Source organism: Pogona vitticeps, chromosome 2, assembly GCF_051106095.1.
Source record: "Pogona vitticeps strain Pit_001003342236 chromosome 2, PviZW2.1, whole genome shotgun sequence".
Lineage (NCBI taxonomy): Eukaryota > Metazoa > Chordata > Lepidosauria > Squamata > Agamidae > Pogona > Pogona vitticeps.
In genome coordinates this window covers 7,739,528-7,746,056 of record NC_135784.1, presented here as the reverse complement: position 1 = coordinate 7,746,056, position 6,529 = coordinate 7,739,528, and the positions used below count along the sequence as shown (strand labels likewise).

Sequence of the window (6,529 nt, the reverse complement as noted above, 5' to 3'; positions counted from 1 at the left end):
CTTCCATCCTTCCGAGGTCGGTAAAATGAGTACCCAAGCTTGCTGGGGGGGGGGCAATGTGTAGCCTGTATAATGAAATTGTAAAACCACCTGGAGAGTGCTTGTAGCACTATGGGGCGGTATATAAGTCCAAAAATAAATAAATAAATAAATAAATAAATAAATAATCCATCAACAACCCACACTGTTGTATTCTAGGTCTCTCAGTTATATACCAATCCTGGTATGTTCTGGTAAATTCTTACTCAGCTGTTCATGCTTTCTGCTTAGCTTCTCTCTAGCTCTGGTCCTTACAAGTATTTACTGCTGGTACAAACTGCATTTAAGAATTTCAGGTTTAACCAAACCCTGTCAACCTTGAAGCATAAAATGCCTTCCTAAAAAATAGGCAGAAGAAAGCCTTCAGACTGGCTCCTGGGGAAACCCAGGATGACCCTAATCTGTCCCAGCATTTCCTGACCATAATTGTCAGGGGGACGTGGTCTAGGCTGTCCAGGGTAGGACAGTTGAATGGGTTGAAGTTGAACCTGGACAAGACAGAGGTCTTGAGGGTGGGTGGCCCCTGCATTAGCGGTTTGGGTGACTCCCTTTCTTTTGGGGGGACGACCCTCACCGCAAAGAGTGAGGTTCGCAGTTTGGGGATACATCTGGACCCGGCGCTTACCATGGAAACCCAGGTGGCATCCGTGGTCCGTTCTGACAGATAATATCCTCTCCTTATCACAACAATACACCTACAACAAGACACACTAATCACCCATTTACAGAAAAAGACAAAAGCCCATCTCACAGCCATAAATACTGCACTCTGAAGCCAACTACACCAGACACAGAGTGCTGTCCTCTGAAGATGCCGGCCACAGAGACTGGCGAAACGTTAGGAAGAACAACCTTCAGAACACGGCCAAAGAGCCCAAAATACCCACAACAATCTGTCGGGATCTGCAAGATGAAGGAAAGTAGGGGTCTTGCAGATGAAGCCTCAGGGCAGGGATCTTTCTCCTTGACCAGCAAGGGAGGAAAAGAAAAGACGGGACACTCGAGTGTATGGCAGCTGTTCAGAGGCGGAATCTCTTGTTCCCCCGCCTCCTCTTCTTTTATTGTATCCCCCTACTACATTTGCTCTAGTTAATCAATACAGAGGTAACTAATTTCCTGAATACACAGGCATCAGTAAACAGAGTGGTTGGTAAACAGACAGGCTGGTAAGCAGACAGTTAATAGTAAACAGACACAGATACCATCCAAATACACAGACAAGTTCCTGAATACACGAACACTTTAACTACATTATCCAGAGACAATAGACAGCAGGTCAATGATTTATCCGTTACTGGAAGTTAGCAGTTATGTACGTGTCTTGCAGCTAGGGCATGATGCCTGCTACTAGCATACAGATATATACATTTATATACATTTATAATATACATTTGCTACTGCCATAGATATATACATTTTAAAGGCATACAATTTCCCCACATCCCAACCGTTTTTTATTTATTTTGTTAAAGACAATTGCTGTTGTAAACTCCTGAAAATTCCGAATCCAGGTATGATATGAAGTCAGGCTCATCTTCAGCAGAGGGCTGAATAGCATGTTCCAGGCTACTGCAATAAGCATTCAAATAGCCAAACCGGCTTCCTTGTTGCACTGAGAGCCAAAACTCTTTCTTTACAACTTTAAAACATTGTTTTGATGGAATAAACCTGGAATCTTGGCAAGAGAATTAAATTTACAGTGTAGATTAAAGAAAACACAATATTGGATAGCTAAAATTACAATTACAATAATGTTTGCATAATAAGAGTACTTAACAATTTTCAGGAAAAGAAAACATATTGAAAACATATTATGCAGATATATAAGCACAACATACTACTAAGAGGCAAAAGCAAAACATTTTAAGGTATACAGAACTTTTGCATAGAAATATGTGACACAGACAACTTCCCCACTGAAGATACACACACTATGAATTTCTTGTATGACACTTGACTGGAGAGATACATATAGAGCTTGGCAAAAGAACAGCAACTTATTTTGAGGGATGAGTAGTAAAGAATGATGCTGGTATGCATCTGCCTTGCTCTGGGACAAAGTTCTTAAACTGTACAACTGACCGAATTAAAAAGTTGCCTGCTAGTGCCCTTAAATTTCCCCTGGACTGAAAATATGTTTCTACAGGCAAGCATGTCAGATGTATCAGCATCACAGTGTACAAAATTGCCTACTGTGGGGCCTACTTGTAGGGAATAATATGCTTCTCTGTCTCAGGGATAAACAGACAAAGTTTTCGTATTACATTAGAAAATAATTTTCAAGGAAAATTGTGACATGTAAAAGAATAAACATACAGTGTCTACAACAAAATTAAATTCAGCATTAGAGAAAAGCTCAAAGGCTAAAACTGCAGTTAATTCTGAGTATAAAACTAAGAATTGCTTCTCTAAAATTCAATACTTTAAGATCTGGCTAACAGAGGAAACACATGTCATGCACTTTTATCCTGCAGAAAGAAAAAGAAACAGGTAGCAAACCACAGCTTGCAGATGAACATTCAGGGAGAAATCAGTTGTAACAAGTCTTTCTCCAAATTGGAAGGTGATGGGGGAAAACTTTCTGGTTCGCCTCCTCCCACCCCAATATGCAGCATTAGTCTCTCTACTGTCCAGGTGGGAGGCATTCTTTGGTGATCTATATAATTGCCATGTCCGGCTGAGTAGGACTTTTCATTCAAACAGGATTAGCACATGGAAAAAGCAGTCCAAAACAAGCTTCATGTTGGGTGTAGCAGTTACCCCCCTTAGATTCTCTTCCTCCTCCCCTTCCTTATATGATGCATCTATTGCTTGTAAAGCTGCTTTTGTACCCCAGTCCATGATCACAGAAATCTGGGCCTGGGTCCCAATTCGCTGGGACATAATGCAACTTTGGCTGAACCGGCGGAGTCACTGAGGTAGCCGCTGCTTCCAGGCCAGCAAGCAAGGGAGTCAGGCATGCAGTTTGATTTGCTGATTGGAATGCATTTATAGATACTTCTGCTGCTTGAGTTAAAGCTGTTGTCATGAAGCTTTGCTGAACAGCAGGAGCAAATGCAGCTCCTCCCATAAACATTAGAGGACTATCAGGGGATGCACCAGCATTAATTTTTGTTTGCTTAAATGCTAAATCTTGCCATTCTGGAAGGCAAGTGAGTCCTTCTGCTGGTGGAAAGGAATCTTTTATCAAGGCCTTGCAGTCGTTAAGCCATGGGGCAGATAAAGAGTCCATCCCATTGTCCTGGTTACTGCTTTGCAGTTTGTGGATGCCTTGAGCTGGGAACAATTCACAACTAGCAGAAACAGCTGGCACATCTCTCTGTGTTTCTGCTGTTCCCTCAGTGATAGGAGGGGCAGAAATGACACCAGTTTCTGCACAAGCACCTGTTGTATCCATTGAAGGATGGTTATCAATTTCAGTTGCTTGAAGTGTCAGTGCTTTGAATTCATCCTGGATTTCCCAGGAGATGTTCTCATGCTGCTCCAGGCAAGCCAAAGAGGCTGAAGGGAGTGGAGGCAGAATTTGAGGGAGTTGTTTGATTAGATTAGCCTCGAATTCTGGATTGAAAAAGATGTTACGTGTGTCTTGGAGGCAAGTACACACTACAAATTGTTCTTGAAGATTGGATAAAGAAGCTCCCATGTTGCTAAAAGTGTAGGTGTCTTACTTGACAAATTCCACTCACCCAAGGGATCCTTGCGGATGATTGACGCGTCTTGGGGCCTGTGCCAGGCGAGATGAGTGCGAATTGTCGAAAGTTGACCTCAGTCCTACTCATCGGGATCCAGAGGATGCATGCGCGCGCTGTAGCCCTTCCATACCGGGCGTGATGAGTAGGATGATAGGTGAATTACCTCAGAGAGGGCACCATTTTGTCGGGATCTGCAAGATGAAGGAAAGTAGGGGTCTTGCAGATGAAGCCTCAGGGCAGGGATCTTTCTCCTTGACCAGCAAGGGAGGAAAAGAAAAGACGGGACACTCGAGTGTATGGCAGCTGTTCAGAGGCGGAATCTCTTGTTCCCCCGCCTCCTCTTCTTTTATTGTATCCCCCTACTACATTTGCTCTAGTTAATCAATACAGAGGTAACTAATTTCCTGAATACACAGGCATCAGTAAACAGAGTGGTTGGTAAACAGACAGGCTGGTAAGCAGACAGTTAATAGTAAACAGACACAGATACCATCCAAATACACAGACAAGTTCCTGAATACACGAACACTTTAACTACATTATCCAGAGACAATAGACAGCAGGTCAATGATTTATCCGTTACTGGAAGTTAGCAGTTATGTACGTGTCTTGCAGCTAGGGCATGATGCCTGCTACTAGCATACAGATATATACATTTATATACATTTATAATATACATTTGCTACTGCCATAGATATATACATTTTAAAGGCATACAATTTCCCCACAACAATCAATCTCCAGAGTGTTTCTATAAACAATGACTACTCCCCCGCCCCTCCAGTCTACACTGGTGTTGGACTGCACAACCGGGAGGTCAGGAAAGAGTCAGGGGAACACCCCCTTCCCTGCCCATCCAAGTTTTGGTTATGCATGCTAGGTCTGCATCCTCCTCCAAAATAAGGTCTTGGATAATCTGGGGTTTGTTGGATACAGACCTGGCATTCAACAGCACCAGATTCAGAGTGGAGGGATGGCTGATCTGACTACCTTGAGACTGATGGTTGGTCACAGTGCCAGAACAATAAACAGCCTTCAAACATCTGTTCACCATTCTTCTGAAATGAGTAGGAACTGTGCCATCGCCATGCCCCCCTCTATCAGTAATCACTCAGATGTTCAAAGGGCCCTCTCTGGGGGGGCAAGCCTTCCACTCCATGTCAAACAAACAAAAAGAAAAGTTCAAATAATATACCAAATTAATAAAAGTCAACGATATAGTGATAACAAGGTTAACAGGGAGGGGAGCCACCGTGGTTTCTCCCCCACCGCTGAGCCCTCCGTATCCCTGTGTGTGTATGTGTGGTGTGAGTTGCCTGAGTCCCCATTTTTTCCCCTTTCAGCCTCATCCCCCTCTTTGTTCTCTTGGTTTCTTTCTCGCCGTGGCTGCTTGCTTCCCTCTGAAGAAGTGAAGAGGCAGCCATCGCTGTTTTGTATGTGTGTGTAGTGACTAAAAAGGGGGTGGGAACTGGGCGAGCAGAGATGGGAGGGAGAAAAGCAGCAACAGGGATTTCTAGAAAGTAAAAAGCCCCTAGCTGGACAGACCTGAGGCAACCCCTTTTTGTTCCAGGTTAAGCTCAAAATGCTCAGCTGGCCTGAATGTGGCAGGGCATCTGGATTTGAATTGATTGTTCACTTTGTTCACAGCCAACACTTACATCTTTTTTGGCTAATTCTCATTAATTTTCAAAGATGCTGTGTGTTCATCTAACACTGGATATGAAATTTTTCAACAAAAATTAGCTTCATACTCAACATCTTGGCTTCTCTTTTCCATTTTTTGTACATTATACTTACTTTTAAAGTCTCTATTTCAAGTTTACACTCTTAATTTCCAGTTTCACACTGGATTATGGACAACTGTTACTATTTATATATGATGCTGTAAACCTTTCAGGTAGGGCACCAAAATTAGACCTCAGTGAGTGTCTTGGAACAATTTCCTCAGCCTCACTACATCTCATGTTCCCCTCCGACAGCTTCATTTCCTTCTTCATATGCCTCACAATCCCCTTCAATTGCCTTATTTTGTTCTTCCTCATTTTTAAACTTTTCTGTCTATCTTTAGACAATGACAAAAATATTTCACTGTTTGCATGAATTTGTGACCAATTCTCATTCTCACAAAAATTAGCTGACCTGCCAATTATTATATTTCCATACTGATCACAAAACCTCTTTTGCTTCTTATTTGATAGCCTAAGAAAATCAATTTCCTTGGTTTTTGGGCTACCGTTTTTCCTGAATGTTTTGGGTATATGAACCCGAGCATGACAACCAAAAATTTTCATATGTTTCAAACAAGGTTGTCTTCCATGTAATAGAAAATCAGGTGTATTTTTTACTACAGAGTTCCATACTGTTTATAACATAATTAGCACATTTGAAGGCTGTGCCCCAATGACTTCTGGGTAACTTGGCATCATAAGTAATGAGTCTATTACAGTTTGCAAAACTTCATTCCTTCTTTCTGCAATTCCATTTTCAGAAGGCGTGGCTACATTTGTACATCTATGGCAAATGCCTTTTTTCTTAAGCCAATCTATAAAATAATGTGCTAAAAACTCTCCCCTTCGATCTGCTTGAACAGTCACTACAGGAGTTCTAAATCTTCATTCTACCATGGCAACATCTGGGACAGTTTTTAGAAATATGTCCAGTATGGCCGCAACTATAACATTTAACAACCAAAACGTGGCTGGCTGTGAAGTCATCATCCACAGACCCTCTCAGTTTACACTGATAAACAACCTTCTCCGTTGCCTTATCACATCACCTCTGGTCCTCCTCCACATGCC

General features: G+C 42.2%; 1 protein-coding gene across 1 annotated transcript in view; it reads left to right on the top strand.

Annotated features, from left to right (window-relative positions):
* The window catches only part of LOC110070683 (uncharacterized), a 394,582-nt gene that overhangs the window by 153,118 nt on the left and 234,935 nt on the right, over positions 1–6,529 (top strand). The window lies entirely within an intron of this gene.